Source organism: Triticum aestivum, chromosome 5A, assembly GCF_018294505.1.
Source record: "Triticum aestivum cultivar Chinese Spring chromosome 5A, IWGSC CS RefSeq v2.1, whole genome shotgun sequence".
Lineage (NCBI taxonomy): Eukaryota > Viridiplantae > Streptophyta > Magnoliopsida > Poales > Poaceae > Triticum > Triticum aestivum.
This window is the reverse complement of record NC_057806.1, coordinates 372,795,343-372,813,477: the sequence shown is the minus strand read 5'-3', so window position 1 is coordinate 372,813,477 and position 18,135 is coordinate 372,795,343.

The window sequence follows — 18,135 nt, the reverse complement described above, 5'->3', positions numbered from 1 at the left end:
CCTCATTTTAAGCTGATACCTATCGCACACACACTCCTTGTGTCTTTGTCACACATGCACTCCGTCTTCCTCCACTCTCCCTCTCTCTCTCACACACATGGGCTTTTTGCAACAACTAGCAAGATGCCCATGCATTGCACGGAACATCAAGATGCATTTGTATGAGTAGTTTATCTTGTGGGGAAAAGGATGAACGAGGGAAGGCCTTATTTGCAAATGTGGAGAGGGGTGTGGGTATATTTTTTGCAAAATTGCCATAGTTTCCTTCCTATCCGTCAGATATAGATGGACGACCTATATTGCAGGATGGCAGGCACACGATCATCACCGACAATGCTTTTTATAAGAGTAGGGATAAAAAATAGAGTTGGTGATGATGGTGGGCCTGCCATCCTGCAATGTAGGTCGTCCGATTTATATCTGACGGATAGGAAGGAAAATATGGCAATTTACCCGCACTCTTCACCACATTTGCAGATAAGGCCTTCCCTCGTTCATCCTTTTCTCCCACAAGATATTGATGTTCCGTGCAACGCACGGGCATCTTGCTAGTAAGAGTAGAAATTAGACATATACCACTTCTCGAATCTTGAAACCAACAACATTCCTCCCTTATCTCATCAAAACCGCCAAAGGAATATATTTTGAGTGAAACATAACATATTTTTAGTGATACACGTATTTCAAAACTAGACTTTTTTCTATCAAATTAGTGAATATGTATTAATCTACTTTGATTGTGTGGCAACGCATTGGCACATTGCTAGTAGTTATTATAATTTTTTGGACACCAGACAAACGGTGGAGTACATATACGAAGAGAAGAGGCGCACGCACGCAGTCGACCTCTCGCTGTCTCGCACACATGAGTGTTACGTAAAGGCGACGTTAACAAATAAACCCTAAAACTCTAGGTGCATGATTGCTGCATTCGCGGGTACCGGGTACATGGTGGAGAACCTTTGTAGGAATAGTCAGCTGAGCATGCCTCCTCGCCGCGTAATTGCTCTGACACGGACGCGACCTCTCATAGCGCAGGCATTGAACCGGCGCACCGGCCAAGTGGGCCGCACTCGCTGCAGGCCCGGCTGAGCATGCCTCCTCGCCGCGTGCAACCAACTTAAGACTGCCCCGCCTGCAGGCATTTTAGAACACAAAAAATGACTAAAATATAATTAATTTACGCATGGTCTTGACTTGTTGTGCTCGCACTAGTAGCAGGAACTAGTAGAGGATTTTCTTTATTTATAACTCTCCTCACATTTTTTTGGCTTTGAAGTGAATCATGGTTGTGGAAATTATGTATGAATGCGCAAATATCTGTGAACATGAGTTTGATGTGGAAGTTGAACTTCCATTGTCGGGCTTGTGCGTGAACTATACCATGTCCAATGCTTCGTCTGTTATTGTTTGGAAAGTAATTGATGTTATTACATGACCCAAAAAAATACATTTTGTGCCACATCAGTAGATGCACAGACATCACAACAGGCATGCTGACTGGATAAACATTTGAACCTAGCTATTATGAAGGAAATTTTGTATTAACAACAGTTTTAGATAGCAGGAGACGCCTAGCCTGCTCTGCCTCTGCTAGCTTATTTCTGGCTTCTTCCATCTCTTCTTTGGCTTGGGTGAAGAGAGCATCTGATTGCTCTTTTTTCTTCTTCAGGAACTCAGCTACATTCTCAAGGGCTACTGCACGCTTTCTTTCAACCTTTACTAATGCCACGAGGACACAAACAGCTGACGACTCCACCTGGCTTGTGTGTAATCCAGCATCATCTGGGAATTTGCACCTTGTGTCTAATCCAGCATCATTAGGGAACTGGCACCTTGTGTGTAATCCAACCTCATTTTGGAAGCATGATCTCGAGGTTGACCATACTTCCCTCCTCGCAGGAACTGCATCCTGACATGAAGTTACTTATTTTTTAGATCAATACTCAGAGCAACCTAGATCCATTTAGTAGAAGCCAGATAAACAGAACTCGGAGAAGTGAATTCAAAAGGAAAAAATAAAATAAAAACAGACTACAAGGTGAGAACACCCACTTCCTACATCAAGCTAAAAATGAAAGCATTAGGACAATTAAGACTCTTCTTATTACACATCGAAGAACACCACGCTTAAGAGAAATAGAAACTACAACACATACACATCGAAGAACACGAGGCTACACGAAAGTAATTGAAAGGGTGTTACTTAGAAAAGCTCGTTTTACAGGTTCGGTGCAGCTCGTCTTTAACTTGCCACGCTCCTTGAAGATGTCCCGAATATCCCGTGTTTGGTCTTCATTGCTCCTCTGCATGTTCGCACTCGTGGTTTTAAAATCTCAACATGGCAAGAAAAATATACTACTAGTAATACTCGCGCATCTTGTGGGCAACATTAAAGCACTCGTCTGCCATGTTAGAGCATCTCCAACAGAATCGCAATGCGCGGCGCTTTAAAAATCTCAACATGCTATCTCTACTCTCTTCTATATTGTTATATTTATAATATTTAATATTTGTCTCTACTTCCTTTACTATCTACTTTTTTTCTCTATACTTTTTTTTCTTGCAATATAGGCCGTCCGATTTTTATCTGACAGATAGGAAGGAAACAAATGGGAATTTTGTAAAAAGATACCCATACCCTCTCCAGATTTGCAAATAAGGCCTTCCCTCGTTCATCCTTTTCTCCCACAAGATAAACTACTCATACAAATGCATCTTGATGCGTGCAACGCATGGGCATCTTGCTAGTTCTAAAAACCTTTCCATCATTTGTCACACTACTGGTTGTAGATGAAAAACCTACCCAAGCACAACGCGATACAGGAGGGACGCACAATTACAAGCTGATATTCTGTTGGACAATGGAGGCTATAACCAATTACTTTTACGGAACAATAGCAGCCAGGAAATTTGAAGGATAGGTATGAACAAAATTGGAACTGCACATGTACTGCTAAGTGATTCAATACACACATTACTAATCGACGAGGAGAACGATGGTCGCGGCGGCCTCTATGAGTCATGGTCGGCAACGGGAGTCAGTTCATTGTCCACAACGGTGGTACTTCTGTGCTTGGCATCGGCTTCCGGGAAGCAGATTCGAGACCGTGGAAGACGATGCCGGGGAAGAGGCTTCGTGTACGACGACGACGGTGGACCGGCTCTAGTGTGGCGTACGAGGTCGTCGATGAGGCAGATGCGCTACGGTGGATGAGTGCGCCGATGTAAAGGGGAGGAGCACGAAGGCTGCGGTGCCGTGGAGAAGTCTATTTTGCGGTGGGGATAGAAAATGGGGAGTATTCAGGTGTACTACTCTAGGTGCTGGGGTGGGGTTGGCTAGGTAGGGTGAACCTGGAGTTACGAAAACAGCCCCCTACCAAGCGTCATCCGTAGGCCTGTTCTAAAGGCTATGATGGTAACTTCCCACTGCTCGAATCAGGGTCGCAGGAGATTTTCCCGCCGACCTCAAAATTTTGTGACACTGGACTCCCCGTGTGGCGTGTTGAGTGATTCGGCTAAGCAACTAGCGAGTAGTAGTAGTAAACTCTGCATATTATGTTTGACCGAAGTCAAACTTCCTAAAGTTTGACCAAGTTTATAGAAAAATATAAACATTTACCATAACAAATATGTATGCTGTGAAAGTACATTCAATAATGAATCTGATGGTATTTATTTGTTATTGTATATGTTAATATTTTTTGTTATAAGCTTTCTGAGAGTTTACAAAACTTGACTTTGACCAATGCTAATACGCGGACTTAAATAAAAACAGAGGGGGTACACACTTGTTTTCTTAGTTTGTAGTGAACTAATCATTTGTTGAAATTGTGAAATAAATATATTAGGCTATTGACTTCAAATGTAATGGTCTATACAATTCAATAGTTACAATCATTGTCGAATCCCAAGATGTATACAAGGTCTATAGTACTTCACAACATGCTCAAACTCACATAATCCCAGTAAAATGAGAATCTAAATGCATTTCATAGTTATTACTTTGTAGGATGCAACAAAAACAACCATAACTCTACATCACCCATTATAGAAGCAAGATTTTGACATATCCCAATGTGTGAATGAAACGTGCAGAGAGAGCTTTTGTAGATGGAGCAGATAGGGCGGGAAAGATTGTATGTATGTGGACGAGAGAGTAGGAGACAAACCTAATGAGATAGAGAGAGAGATAGATAGAGAGAGAAAGAGAGAGAGGAAGAAGTTAGGTCTGTGAGAAAGATGGATACATGTAATATACATGAGATGCGTGTGCATCTCGATTCTGTATACGTGGAAGGAGAAGAGACAACATGTTTGAGATGAGAGCTGGAAAAACATGGACGAGAGGGGAAGGATCTCGTGGGTTGAGGGATTGACAATTTTGTGTGGGGGAGAGAGGGATTGGTAATTTTGTGCAAGAGAGAGAGAGAGGGCGGGGTAGGATTCAGTCAGCCGTCGTCACATCACACTACTTCCAAATGACCCTGCATTCTCTAACGCGGTGTGGTCGCCGTCTTCGATCTGCTCGATGCCCTCTTTGAAGATTGAGGTGTTGTGCATGTTGGGGTGCAAAGAAGCACAAGCGAGAGTGGTCGCCGTATAACCTTGGATGGGGATGAATTGTGTGCTCGGGGGAGTGTGTGTGTGTGTTGTGTTGCATGTGTCTCTGTGTGTGTGTGTGTGTGTGTCAGATATTGAGAGAAAACAAACCTATGGAGAGAAATGGGTATTCATGAAGAGATTGTGCAGGCCTTGAGGTGGGTAGGGGCCGGGTGAGGGTGTCAAAATGTGCGTGTTGATGCATGTGTTGCATGCGACCGTGCGAGTGACGTACGAATCGAGAGAGATGGTTGTTGTGTTACGGATGCTCCTCTCTCTATCTCTCTCTCTCCCTCTCTCTCTCTCTCTCACACACACACACAAGTAAACTAGAAGACCGTTCTCTCATGTATACACAACGTATCAGCATCTTTCTATGTCTCACTCATGCATGATCATTTGCACATTCACACCTCTCTATGTCTGTATCACACACACCGTCTCCACATTTCCCTTCCACCACAACACACATATGGACACATACACATGTTCTCTCTCAGTCACACACACAAAATCAGTATTAAAAAAACTAGGGCGCACCTAAAACGTCCAAATCCAAATAAACATGAACTGGAGCTAAATTCAAATATATGGAAATATTGTAGCGTCAAGAACTTTTACAGGAAAAAAGTTGAGTAATATTCGAGGATTGTTTTCACACACACAAAAAGGTTCGGTGGATGTCTTTCGAGCGCGACACGGTGACGCACCGTTCGATCGACCGCGCGGCCGTGGTTCACGCGCTTGCACAGGATTTCGTATCGTGGCTGTGGTACTAACTAATAAAAGAGCTGCCTAAGTGTAATGTTTACGTGTACTAGTACGGTTTTCTTTTAAGTTTGACCAACCTTATATATAAAACTAAAGTAAGCTCCCACACGCGCACTCATCAATATGCCGCCGCCGCCGTTGCGCATGTCGGCGCCCGCCTGCTCCGGCCAACAATTTCTCGCCCATCACCGCCGTGTCGCCGCCATCCCTGTGCCATGAAGCCGAAGGCTTGCCCGCTCACGTCGTCTGCAGTCCCTCCTCGTGATGCCGCCGCGCTGCCAAGCACGCGAGCAGCTGGTGGAGCCGCGTCTATGCATGCAGCGTACGAAGAGGAGGACGAGCACGTGCTCTAGCACGCCGGCGAGGAGGAACTAGCGTGTCATTGTCGGCTCCGCCCGCGCGGAGGAGGCGCGCATGGTGGATGTCGCGGCGGAAGCCGATCGCGCGCGCGTCAAGCCCGCAAACCGTATGCGGACGTGGAATCTACCTTCGAGACCTTGAATGCCACGTGGATCCTGCAATCTGAAGGAGCAATTTGGGTCAGTCGACTCATGTGAGCCGTTTGATGCAACATGGATGGCTAGAAGGGCTTCTTCCACCTCTTCTGCCGTCTTCTTCCTTCGCTCCGTCGAACTTCTTTCACAAATCGACTGGCCCAAATTATACTACTAGTACGAACGTATTAAGTACAGTAGGAGCACGAAGATACAAGTAGTAGTACCAACTGCAAGAAGAACAGTAGTAAGACATAGTACTAGTACTACTGTACATACTAAAGAGTTCAAATAACGAGAAAGAACATAAACATAGTTCTGCTGGGGCCTCAGCACAACACACCCTTGAAAATAAACTAAGCAACTAGTCCGCTTGACACTGCAGTAGAACCAGCATGAGCGACGTCACTGCCACCTACTCGGAGTCTGAGTCCACGTCCTCGACTTCGTCCTCGTCCCTCTTCCTCTTCCTCTTCGCCGACGCTTCTTTGCTTGAACCGGACACTGGGCTCTGCTCCTTCATCCAACCCTTGTAGATATTTAAGCAAATGTAGGCATCCATTGCTGCGTACAGGATGTGATCTTCATCTAATGTCTTTGACTCCCATGCATGATGAAACTCGTGATGAGGTTTCTTGAGTTTAGCGTACGAAGGATCAATCATGGCTGCTGCCAGGGTCAACATTGAAGGTTGAGAGGAGGACACGAGGCTCGCCTTCTGGAGATCGAAGGGCTGGCCTACAACGAGACCTATCCGACACAGGACATCCTTGTTGTTCTTAAAGCCTACAGTAACGAATTTCAATCTTTTGTCCTTTAGGAAGTTCTTAAAATCCTGGCACTCAACGTCGGCATGGCATATGTGGTAGACCAAGCAAACGTTATGTATGCAAACCTGGATCATGGCGGGCTTCTTCCTCTCTTCGTCCTTTAGATCTTTCTCTCGTCCCAGGACTGTGGTGTACTCAACATCTAGCCCAGCGACCCACTCATCCGTTGAACTGTTGAACATGCGTAGGAAGCGAGCAAGCCATGCTTTCACCGTCTCGGATCCACGTGTGTAGATGACGATGAACTGATCGCCGGTGATGGCTCTAACCTGGTACTCAGCGGCGACCATGGAGATTTGGGAGGCCATGGATTTTGATGGAGGGTTAGGAGAAGTTGAACTGTTGTACCATGCAAAAAAAAACTAGAGCGAACTAATGTGAAAGGACGGGACGACTGGGAGCGAACTGTTGTAAGGTAGAAGACGGGGACGAGTAGGGCGTGCGAACGGTGTGGGGCTGCTGGCATGCCCGGTGGATAAACGGCTGCAAGCCCCCAAAGAGTTCTTGAGAACTATGCGGGACCCACTAGATGTCATGTCTACTAGAACCATATCGTAGGCCTGACGGTATAGCTTCTGCCTGTTTGCACGCCACCGGCGCGTGGATGTAACTTCACTTAACTCCGTCAAACATCGCGCATCCCACGACCTTCGCCTCCCTCGCGCGATCGCGCCCTTTGAGACTTTGACCGACTATAAATGAGCAAAATTTTTGCCTTTTTTTAGACAAGCAATTTTTTTGCCACATCAGCATGTTTGCTATTCCCGTGTGCATGTTTGCTATTCCCGTGTGCATGATACCAGCTAAGATACCACCATTATGGCCAGCCTTAATCATCGCATGCAATAATTTAGTGCACCTTGAAATATGAACTTGTGTGGGGCGTGTATGTTTTTAATGACTTGAGACTATACCTAGCCCGGCATGCAAGATGACTTATTATGCACCGTTCCCCATGTGTGGAAACAATATGCCTGTCAAACTCTCCTTCTCCCTCCGGCGGTCCCACCACTCCACCCCGTGTGAAAAAATCTGCATGCATGACTCTCCTCCCCCACGCTCGTCCAATCCGTTGTGACCAGCAATATTTCCACCCCTTCGCTCCCCCGTAATTTACTCCAACAAATATGCCCACGTAGCTGTTACTTAACTGCAGGTACATTGGGTCATTGACATATGGGCCCAACAGGGGTCTGGCCCACATGTCAGTGACGCAACTGGACCCGTAGTTAAGTCAGTGCAGCTCAGTCCATATCTTACGTAGGTGTGCCATTGCTCGCTATAAATATTGCGCCTCTCACGACATCGCTATCTCCTCCCCCTCACGTTCACGTTCATCGCTATCTCCTCCCCCTCCCTCTCACGTCGACCACCATGGCATCGCCCCTCCCAAGCCCTAGGAGCCCCTTGCTGCACCGCGCGGACGGTCACGCACCGCCGTTCCGTTCCTCGCCGCCACTAGTCGAGGAGGACACATCGGTGTTCCGCTCCTCGCCGCTACGCGATGCGTCGCCGTTCCATTCCTCGTCGCCACTAGTCAAGGAGGACGCGTCGGTGTTCCGCTCCTCGCCGCGATGCGATGCGTCGCTGTTCCGTTCCTCGCTGCCACTAGTCGAGCAGGACACGTCGGCATTCCGCTCCTCGTCGTGACGCGTCGAGGTGGACGCGTCGGCATTCCCAATCTCGCCAGCACACGCGCCGGAGGACGCGTCGGCTCCCCGCTACGAGGACAACACTGCGCCGCCCGCCGAGCCCTCCAGCCTTGAGGAGCTTTGGAAAGAAATGGATGTCGCCTTGTGGGAGGCTTTGCCTCCAGCAGAGCGCGCCAAAATAGAGGCGGAGAAGAAGGCCGACGCCTTGAGTGCAGCCGGGCCCAAGCGCCTCATCTACGCTTGGCGGTACGTGGACCAGGTGCACGCTTCCAGCGAGGAGGAGTACCTCTTGGCACCGGATCACCACACCGGTGAGATCGCGCTCGCCCGCCGGCAAGCCGCCAATCTGCACCTCGCGAGTTGCGAGGCTGAGGAAGAGGCGTTGTGTCGGCACGCTAGGAAACGGCCGTGCACCAGGGCACTCCTGGCGCGCCGCAAGTGCTCCTACGAGCGCCGTGGCTTTTAGGAGGAGTATAATTTTTTGTTTGGTAAGGCGATCTCATTAGTTTTGGGACGCAAATGATAAACCCCGAACGTTCATGAATTTTTAGCGTCCTTAATTAAGTATGTAAAAGGGAAAGTTTGGAAACCTTGTGTATTCGTACACATTTTGCAAGTACGTGCATATAGCACAAACTTTACTATATACTATCGCACTACACGTCTCTCTCGATATATGCTTGCAGACTGTGCTACTCCCTCCGTCCAGGTAAATAAGTCATCTTTGGTTGTGCACCGTGACCAAGAAGGAGGGAAGACTTATATACCTAGACGGAGGGAGTACTACTATTACTTATGTACGTGCAAATGCATGTTTTAACATTACGATGCGGTTTTTGTAAAACTAGAAAAACAACACTAGTCAAGCTTGTGAAACGATTCAATGCAAAACAAATGCAAAAATTCTCGTCTGATTGTTTACTTTTAGCTTCCTTCTCTGTGGTTATTTCTCTGTCATACTTTGTACGGAGTATCTCACTGGTTGGAAAGGCATGCAAATTCCCAAACCGCTTCCTACACACTGTATCGGATTTTTTGCCTAACAAGCTGTGCCGTGCAATAATTGGAATTCCAACTTGAGTACTACTACTAGTAGGAGTACCAGGGGCCAGTTCTTTTAGGCTTCTAGATTAGTAATCCCATAACTACTACCTCCGTCCTGGTTTATTGGTCCCCATTGTAATCTGTGTCAAATTTTGATCATAAATTTAACTAATGAAATGTTAGTGCATGTCACATGCACTACTCCATCCGTCTAGGTGAGTAAGTCATCTTAGGCTGTGCACCGTGACCAAGGAGGAGGAGAAAACGAGAAACGTTAATGTTTATTTGCTAATTAATAGTATTGCATGCAATGAACTAACCACTGCATGTCGTGTTTGATATCTCAAGTCATTAAAAGCATGCACAGTCTTTATCTCTTATTGGTTGATATGTCAAGAAACAAGAAACGTGGTAGAAGTTAATGCACCGCGCCTAAGTGTTTTGGGATTATTTGGTTTTCGTAAGACAGAGGGATTACAATGGTGAGGAATAAACCAGTTAAATCTTTGGTCAAAATTTAGCACAAATTACAATGGTGAGGAATAAACCAGGACGGAGTAGTAGTTTAGAAGCCCAAATGAATGAGTGAGGCGCCTTATTGTTACTCTCCACTGTGACTAGTCTTGTGGGAAAAGCTGGGGAAGCCTCCAAAAGAACTGGCCCTAGGAGTAGTAGCTAGAGATGAAATGCAAAAAAGACGGAGGGATGTGATGGTTGCTTGTCTATTTATTTTACCAGGCCACTTATTACTAGGAGTGGTTGGGTTTTATGATATGACGGCTTTACTGCCGCGCCATGAGCGGGGTGAGAGGTGAGACTCCCGTGCAGCGCCGCCCTCTACACTTGTACTACATCGGTCGTGGTTTATTAGTCCCCTATTGAATTTGACTGAAGAGTTAACTGACAAAATGGTAGTGCATGTCAACAAAAACTATATCGTTGGATTCGTATTTGAACATAGTTTTGAATGTTATAATTTTAGGTGACATGCATCACATTTATCGTACTATATATAATGTTAGTTCAATTTTTAGTCGTACTAATCTATAGTAGTAAGGTGCCCGTGCGTTGCACCGAAGAGTGAAATGCATTGATCGGGGAGTTGTTTATTTTGACAAAGGATGTGGGGGTCATCTCATGTGTAACGGGTATTGATAGGTTTCTTCGGATATTATTTCATCTCTAGAGCTCACAAACATCCGGGTGAAATAGATAAAAAGGTATCTTTTGCAAACAAAAGCGTTCAACTATTCAACCTGCATCCAAAACTTGTGAAGAAATAACACTTATTGTGCTTTGCAAGAAATGATCTTTAAGAATTAGTTTTTGAGTATCGATTGTTATACATGTTGGCTACAGATGACATGGCACTTTGTTATAGTCAACAGTTGGCTATACTATTAAGTAAGATTAACCATGCCCTTATACACCTAGACGGCGGGATTAAATCAGGATGACTTGCAAGCGGGCAGAGGAGAAGTAAGAAATGGTTCATCGTAAGTCTTTCACCAGTACTGTAGTAAAAATTCATACATGGAAGATTCCAGACTAAACCATAAATGGATACACTTTTATTCATGCGCGATACTCCAATAGAGCAAGATCCTGCATGGAAGTCTCCACATGCTTAGATAGTGGATTACATTGAGCGAAGACTAATGATCAACATTTAACTTGAAAATGCAGATGTCCAGGTGAACCTCCTTGGAGTCCCCGTGCACATTGTTGGAGTTCAAATAACACCATGGGATTTCCATGTCCACATCGGCGGGAAGGTCCCAGCTCGGCAGAGTCCAAGTATGCTTGGCGTAAATAGTGTCGCCGCCCACGAACCTCTGAGGGGTAGTAATAGTGAGCACGCACACGAACATAGGCCTCGTGTCAGTGTCTACGTCAGCGGCGTCGCCCCTGATGCACACTATAGAGATGTGGCAGCGGCCTGCGCGGGCCTCGCCGGTGGCCATGATCAAGAGGAAGATGCTGCCGTCCTCCTCCGAGACTAGCAGGAGGCACTGATCCTCCAGTGACTCCGGCACGGTGAACGGGTAGCACGTCTTATACTTGATGTTCTTCGCCAAGGGCCAGTAGTGATTGCCGCACGCCTGCGTCAGGTGATGCATGATGTCCGCCGGCGAACCCCAAAACGGCACCGGGCACTCATAGTAGTAGACGAAGGGCTCCTTGGAGGCATTGACCAGGCCGTCCATGAAACGAGAGTGGCTGTAGGGGACGTTCCGCCAGTTGAATATATGAGCAAGTTACTACGAGATTTACTACAAAATAAATCATGACAGCTATAACAGAGATTAAACTAATCATGCGGACTAGCATAGTAGATGAACAGATCGAATCTAGGACACAGACTAGAAACATGAATTCTACCACAATTTCGAACATGAAGGACAGAAATGCATACGGTGCAACAAGAGCAGCACCATTGGCATTGAGGTTGTCGCCCATGTCATTGAGGAAGAGGTTGCCGAGGTTTGGGAAGAAGTCGTCGTCGGTGAAGTAGTTGCTACTAGCAGTCGCGAGAGTGCGCTCCCCAAATTTCAACAGCGCCCGCCGAATGGAGCGCAGGAGGGAGTGGCTGTAGGGGACGTTGCGTCCGCCGAATGGAACGCAGGAGTAGCCCATGAAGCAGTAGATGGTGCTACTCCCTAGTCTCTATTCTTATCTCTATCTCTACTACTCTTCTTTGTTTTTATAATATACTAGTTGTAGTCGTCAAATTGAATAGTACTGCGCCAACCACTGCACGCCCGGCTGAACCCGCCTCCTCGCTTCCATCAAACCCCTCCGTTAAACCCGCATGCAAACTGAGAAACCTACCCCGGCCCGCGGGAGGAAATTTGCCGGTTGCCATTGGAGAATAATAGAGTCATGTCCAATCCATTTGAGTTAATTGCATGTATGATTCTCCCTCTATAAAAAGTTAATTGCATCATTAATCTTGTATTCTAAGTACTCTGTGGGTTCCACTATCAGTACAATGTACATGACTTGCAGGCTGGCTACAGACTCATACAGAAAGTTAAAAAGAAACAAATCCATGACTTGCAGGATTGGAGTTAGCACCGATGGCGGTTCGTAGTCGTTCCACGCTCGGGCATTGAAGTTTGTAACTATTTTAGATTAGAACATACTACTCCGGTGCTAGTAGTAGAGCAGAGTCCTACTCCACTACTGTTGGGGAACGTAGTAATTTCAAAATTTTCCTATGCACATGCAAGATCATGGTGATGCATAGCAACGAGGGGAGAGTGTGATCTACGTACCCTTGTAGATCGACAACGGAAGCGTTTGGTTGATGTAGTCGTACGTCTTCATGGCCCGACCGATCAAGCACCGAAACTACGGCACCTCCGAGTTTTAGCACACGTTCAGCTCGATGACGATCCCCGGACTCCGATCCAGCAAAGTGTCGGGGAAGAGTTCCGTCAGCACAACGGCGTGGTGACGATCTTGATGTACTACCATCGCAGGGCTTCGCCTAAGCACCGCTACAATATTATCGAGGACTATGGTGGAAGGGGGCACCGCACACGGCTAAGAATATGATCACGTGGATCAACTTGTGTGTCTCTGGGGTTCCCCTGCCTCCGTATATAAAGGATCAAGGGGGGGGGTGCGGCCGGCCTAGGAGAGGCGCGCCAGGAGGAGTCCTACTCCCTCTGGGAGTAGGATTCCCCCCCAATCCTAGTTGGAATAGGATTCGCGGAGGGGGGAAAAGAGAGAGGGGGGCCGACCCCCTCTCCTTGTCCTATTTGGACCAAGGGAGGGGAGGGGCGTGCGGCCCATCTTGGGCTGCCCCTTCTCTTTTCCACTAAGGCCCACTAAGGCCCATATAGCTCCCGGGGGGTTCCGGTAACCTCCCGGTACTCCGGTAAAATCCCGATTTCACCCGGAACACTTCCGATATCCAAACATAGGCTTCCAATATATCAATCTTTATGTCTCGACCATTTCGAGACTCCTCGTCATGTCCGTGATTACATCCGGGACTCCGAACAACCTTCGGTACATCAAAACGTATAAACTCATAATATAACTGTCATCGAAACCTTAAGCATGCGGACCCTACGGGTTCGAGAACAATGTAGACATGACCGAGACACGTCTCCGGTCAATAACCAATAGCGGGACCTGGATGCCCATATTGGCTCCTACATATTCTACGAAGATCTTTATCGGTCAGACTGCATAACAACATACGTTGTTCCCTTTGTCATCGGTATGTTACTTGCCCGAGATTCGATCGTCGGTATCCAATACCTAGTTCAATCTTGTTACCGGCAAGTCTCTTTACTCGTTCCATAATACATCTCCCGCAACTAACTCATTAGTTGCAATGCTTGCAAGGCTTAAGTGATGTGTATTACTGAGAGGGCCCAGAGATACCTCTCCGACGATCGGAGTGACAAATCCTAATCTCGAAATACGTCAACCCAACATGTACCTTTGGAGACACCTGTAGAGCACCTTTATAATCACCCAGTTACATTGTGACGTTTGGTAGCACACAAAGTGTTCCTCTGGCACACGGGAGTTACATAATCTCATAGTCATAGGAACATGTATAAGTCATGAAGAAAGCAATAGCAACATACTAAACGATCGCGTGCTAAGCTAATGGAATGGGTCATGTCAATCAGATCATTCAACTAATGATGTGATCCTGTTAATCAAATGACAACTCTTTGTCCATGGTTAGGAAACATAACCATCTTTGATTAACGAGCTAGTCAAGTAGAGGCATACTAGTGACACTCTGTTTGTCTATGTATTCACACATGTATTATGTTTCCGGTTAATACAATTCTAGCATGAATAATAAACTTTTATCATGATATAAGGAAATAAATAATAACTTTATTATTGCCTCTAGGGCATATTTCCTTCAGTCTCCCACTTGCACTAGAGTCAATAATCTAGATTACACAGTAATGATTCTAACACCCATGGAGCTTTGGTGCTGATCATGTTTTGCTCGTGGAAGAGGCTTAGTCAACGGGTCTGCTACATTCAGCTCCGTATGTATCTTGCAAATCTCTATGTCTCCCACCTGGACTAGATCCCGGATGGAATTGAAGCGTCTCTTGATGTGCTTGGTTCTTTGTGAAATCTGGATTCCTTCGCCAAGGCAATTGCACCAGTATTGTCACAAAAGATTTTCATTGGACCCAATGCACTAGGTATGACACCTAGATCGGATATGAACTCCTTCATCCAGACTCCTTCGTTTGCTGCTTCCGAAGCAGCTATGTATTCCGCTTCACATGTAGATCCAGCCACGACGCTTTGTTTAGAACTGCACCAACTGACAGCTCCACCGTTTAATGTGAACACGTATCCGGTTTGCGATTTAGAATCGTCCGGATCAGTGTCAAAGCTTGCATCAACGTAACCGTTTACGATGAGCTCTTTCTCACCTCCATATACGAGAAACATATCCTTAGTCCTTTTCAGGTACTTCAGGATGTTCTTGACCGCTGTCCAGTGATACACTCCTGGATTACTTTGGTACCTCCCTGCTAGACTTATAGCAAGGCACACATCAAGTCTGGTACACAACATTGCATACATGATAGAGCCTATGGCTGAAGCATAGGGAACATCTTTCATTTTCTCTCTATCTTCTGCAGTGGTCGGGCATTGAGTCTGACTCAACTTCACACCTTGTAACACAGGCAAGAACCCTTTCTTTGCTTGATCCATTTTGAACTTCTTCAAAATCTTGTCAAGGTATGTGCTTTGTGAAAGTCCAATTAAGCGTCTTGATCTATCTCTATAGATTTTTATGCCTAATATGTAAGCAGCTTCACCGAGGTCTTTCATTGAAAAACTCTTATTCAAGTATCCCTTTATGCTATCCAGAAATTCTATATCATTTCCAATCAGTAATATGTCATCCACATATAATATCAGAAATGCTACAAAGCTCCCACTCACTTTCTTGTAAATACAGGCTTCTCCGAAAGTCTGTATAAAACCAAATGCTTTGATCACACTATCAAAGCGTTTATTCCAACTCCCAGAGGCTTGCACCAGTCCATAAATGGATCGCTGGCGCTTGCACACTTTTTTAGCTCCCTTTGGATCGACAAAACCTTCCGGTTGCATCATATACAACTCTTCTTCCAGAAATCCATTCAGGAATGCAATTTTGACATCCATCTGCCAAATTTCATAATCATAAAATGCGGCAATTGCTAACATGATTCGGACAGACTTAAGCATCGCTACGGGTGAGAAGGTCTCATCGTAGTCAACTCCTTGAACTTGTCGAAAACCTTTTTGTGACAAGTCGAGCTTTGTAGACAGTAATATTACCGTCAGTGTCAGTCTTCTTCTTGAAGATCCATTCATTCTCAATTGCTTGCCGATCATCGGGCAAGTCAACCAAAGTCCATACTTTGTTCTCATACATGGATCCCATCTCAGATTTCATGGCTTCAAGCCATTTTACGGAATCTGGGCTCACCATCGCTTCTTCATAGTTCGTAGGTTCATCATGATCTAGTAGCATGATTTCCAGAACAGGATTACCATACCACTCTGGCGCGGATCTTACTCTGGTTGATCTACGAGGTTCAGTAGTATCTTGTTCTGAAGTTTCATGATCATTATCATTAGCTTCCTCACTAATTGGTGTAGGTGTCGCAGAAATAGGTTTCTGTGATGTACTACTTTCCAATAAGGGAGCGGGTACAGTTACCTCGTCAAGTTCTACTTTCCTCCCACTCACTTCTTTCGAGAGAAACTCCTTCTCTAGAAAGGATCCATTCTTAGCAACGAATGTCTTGCCTTCGGATCTGTGATAGAAGGTGTACCCAACAGTCTCCTTTGGGTATCCTATGAAGACACATTTCTCCGATTTGGGTTCGAGCTTATCAGGTTGAAGCTTGTTCACATAAGCATCGCAGCCCCAAACTTTAAGAAACGACAACTTTGGTTTCTTGCCAAACCATAGTTCATAAGGCGTCGTCTCAACGGATTTTGATGGTGCCCTATTTAACGTGAATGCGGCCGTCTCTAAAGCATAACCCCAAAACGATAGCGGTAAATCAGTAAGAGACATCATAGATCGCACCATATCTAGTAAAGTACGATTACGACGTTCGGACACACCATTACACTGTGGTGTTCCGGGTGGCGTGAGTTGCGAAACTATTCCGCATTGTTTCAAATGTACACCAAACTCGTAACTCAAATATTCTCCTCCACGATCAGATCGTAGAAACTTTATTTTCTTGTTACGATGATTTTCAACTTCACTCTGAAATTCTTTGAACTTTTCAAATGTTTCAGACTTATGTTTCATTAAGTAGATATACCCATATCTGCTTAAGTCATCTGTGAAGGTGAGAAAATAACGATATCCGCCACGAGCCTCAATATTCATCGGACCACATACATCTGTATGTATGATTTCCAACAAATCTGTTGCTCTCTCCATAGTACCGGAGAACGGTGTTTTAGTCATCTTGCCCATGAGGCACGGTTCACAAGTACCAAGTGATTCATAATCAAGTAGTTCCAAAAGTCCATCAGTATGGAGTTTCTTCATGCGCTTTATACCGATATGACCTAAACGGCAGTGCCACAAATAAGTTGCACTATCATTATCAACTCTTCATCTTTTGGCTTCAACATTATGAATATGTGTGTTACTACTATCGAGATTCATCAAAAATAGACCACTCTTCAAAGGTGCATGACCATAAAAGATATTACTCATATAAATAGAACAACCATTATTCTCTGATTTAAATGAATAACCGTCTCGCATTAAACAAGATCCAGATATAATGTTCATGCTCAACGCTGGCACCAAATAATAATTATTTAGGTCTAATACTAATCCCGAAGGTAGATGTAGAGGTAGCGTGCCGACCGCGATCACATCGACTTTGGAACCATTTCCTACGCGCATCGTCACCTCGTCCTTTGCCAGTTTTCGCTTAATCCGTAGTCCCTGTTTCGAGTTGCAAATATTAGCAACATAACCAATATCAAATACCCAGGTGCTACTGCGAGCTCTAGTAAGGTACACATCAATAACATGTATATCACATATACCTTTGTTCACCTTGCCATCCTTCTTATCCGCCAAATACTTGGGGCAGTTCCGCTTCCAGTGACCAGTCTGCTTGCAGTAGAAGCACTCAGTTTCAGGCTTAGGTCCAGACTTGGGTTTCTTTCTTGAGCAGCAACTTGCTTGCTGTTCTTCTTGAAGTTCCCCTTCTTCTTCCCTTTGCCCTTTTTCTTGAAACTAGTGGTCTTGTTGACCATCAACACTTGATGCTCCTTTTTGATTTCTACCTCCGTAGCTTTCAGCATTGCGAAGAGCTCGGGAATAGTCTTATTCATCCCTTGCATATTATAGTTCATCACGAAGCTCTTGTAGCTTGGTGGCAGTGATTGGAGAATTCTGTCAATGACGCAATCATCTGGAAGATTAACTCCCATCTGAATCAAGTGATTATTATACCCAGACATTTTGAGTATATGCTCACTGACAGAACTGTTCTCCTCCATCTTGCAGCTATAGAACTTATTGGAGACTTCATATCTCTCAATCCGGGCATTTGCTTGAAATATTAACTTCAACTCCTGGAACATCTCATATGCTCCATGACGTTCAAAACGTCGTTGAAGTCCTGATTCTAAGCCGTAAAGCATGGCACACCGAACTATCGAGTAGTCATCAGCTTTGCTCTGCCAGACGTTCATAACATC